Below are 2,455 nucleotides of genomic sequence, written 5' to 3'. Positions count from 1 at the left end.
CTTCCAAATCTCCATTTTCCAGGACTGATCTGTTTCTTGCACAGATTAATCTTTTCCTGGGCAGATAGACCAAGGGGTTTATTTAAACTGTGGCAAGATAATTCCACTCAAATGAAGCCCTTTCAGGAATTTAATGCTATAAGTTCCTTTCAATAGTTCACGGATGCCTCAAACACTCTACACACGCAAAATGCCCCTTCCCCACCCTTCTCCCCCTCAAAGCCCCTTCTCTCTTGCTCCATTCCAGTTCAGGGTACCACTCTCTTCTGGGTCACCCCATTGAAGTCATCATGACTCCTTCGTCCATGCCCCTGCCACCTACCTCCTCTTGTGCCTCCAAAATCATGCCCTGATTCTTTCCCCGATTTCCTGGCCCTATTTCCACTTCCACAGCTCGAGCTAGGACCCTCCCCATTCCTACAGAGATCATTTCGACAGCTACTTAATTAGTCTGGCAGGAACCTCATGTAGTTCCATCTTCCAAAGTGAGCTGCCTGGCTTTCAGTAACACCCGCATTCTAACCCGTTCCAGTTCCAGGCCATCACCGAGGGTGTCCGCCAATTGTTCAGAGACATTACATCCAAAATCAAATGCTAACATGTCTTCCACAGCCCCCCTTCCTTTATCTGTCTGCCCTCGCTGTACCCCAACTCTCCTGTCCTGTCAGGGACCCCCCCCCATTCCTGCTCCCACCGCACTGGGCTGCGTTTCCCCTTTGGGATTTCTGCTATCAGAATGAGGAGAATTCTCTCTCTCACTCACACTTCCCTTCCCCATCACTTCCAGATCCCTTATAGCAGAGATTTATCTGGACACTCTTGTGTCTAAGGGAGCTTTAGACGCACTATACCTCCAAAGTATTTTGTGTGACTGAACAAACCCACCCAAATGGAGGCACTGGTTTCTTTTCATTCTGAAGAGAAAATTGACCATTTGCTTTGGAAAGCACATGCCTGTTAGAGAACAATCCACGGATAAAAACATGCTCATTTGCTACGGCTGTGATCATTTTTGTCTGTTGTTTTATTGTTACTGTTTTAAGACACAAAGTAGTAAAGCTACCCCTAAAGCCCGTTCTAAATTCCAACTGTGGAAAAATAGTAACGGCATAATATTCTTAGAGAGTTAAGATACTGGTTCTAGCTAACTCTACAAGTGATAATTATCAAGTTGATTCCAAATCACAGAGCCCCTAGTTGGGGCTTCAGAGGCTGTAAATCTTTAATGGCAGCAGATAGCCTCATTTTTCTCCAGTGCAGCGGCTGATGGGTTTGAACTTGCGATTAGCAATCTGACAGCACCACAGGGCTGTTGAGTGATAACAGAAAACTCATCAGTATTGTTTTTATAGATATCATGTATCGTTGTGTATTGTCTAGTAAGAGACAGGTACTACCCTAAATATTGTAATTCATCTTCATGAAAACCTTAAGAAGTCAGTCTCATTACTATCCTTACTATATAAACAAGTAAACTGAGGCAAAGAGAGGTGCTTTTTAAATCTTGCTCACACAACTGCATGGGGTGGTACCAGAATTTGAATCCAGGGCTCCCACCAATCCCAGTTCTCAACCGCTACCTTAAGCTGCGAATGTGGAACAGGATATCCACAGGGGTTGGGCGTCCTGGGCCCTAGTCCCTAACCCTAGAATCTGGTCCGGAAGGCAGCTCTCCCCTCAGCCACGCGCACCACTACCCCCAGCCCTGTTCCATAGGTGTTCTGGGGAGGAAGCCCACCTGCTTTATTTACCAAGCCCTTCCAATGACCACATCCCAACAAGGGTCAGTCTCTGGTCAGGAAACCAAACAAGAGAATCAATGTCATATTACAATTTCCCATCATCCTACGACTTGTCCTATACTTTGAACTGGTTAGCCCTTAGCTCAGCAGGCGCCAATTCACATACTACAAAATCAGCCTGGCCCAGCGAGTAAAGCTGGCCACAAGGCCCACAGTAAGGAGCTGGGGCAGGAGGGGCAGGGGAGGGGAGCTGGGGGGAGCAGCCTTGAGCTGCTCCTTTCCATATTCCAACTAAGGAAAAGAGCCCTGGTGGTGGTGCGGTCAGGTTAAGTGTTGGGCTGTTTACGGCAAGTCTGGCAGTTCAAACCCACCCGCTGCCCCTCAGGGGAAAGATGAGGCTCTCCTGCTCCTGGAAGAGATTTACAGCCTCAGAAACCCTAGGGTCCAGATGAGTCTGATCGACGGCGGTGAGCTCACCAAGTAGGAACACGAACATGAGCGTGGGGCCAGGACAGTCACAGCGCTCCTCTTTCAAAAAGAGCAGGAAACCAAAGGGTTTCTTGTTTTGTTTTTCTTAATGTGAAATGTCCTTATTTTAAATGCTGGCCACTATTTCCCGCCCCCCCCCCCTTTTTTTTTAAAAGAAACACTATGTGAGCCAAACAAAACACATTCCAAGGCCAAATGCAGTTCTTGGGGCACCAGTTAACAAC

Source organism: Echinops telfairi, unplaced genomic scaffold, assembly GCF_000313985.2.
Source record: "Echinops telfairi isolate 266 unplaced genomic scaffold, ASM31398v2 ScPeMD7_7469;HRSCAF=8507_1, whole genome shotgun sequence".
NCBI classification, from domain to species: Eukaryota; Metazoa; Chordata; class Mammalia; order Afrosoricida; family Tenrecidae; genus Echinops; species Echinops telfairi.
The sequence above is the reverse complement of the archived record's forward strand: the minus strand, read 5'-3'. Positions refer to the sequence as shown.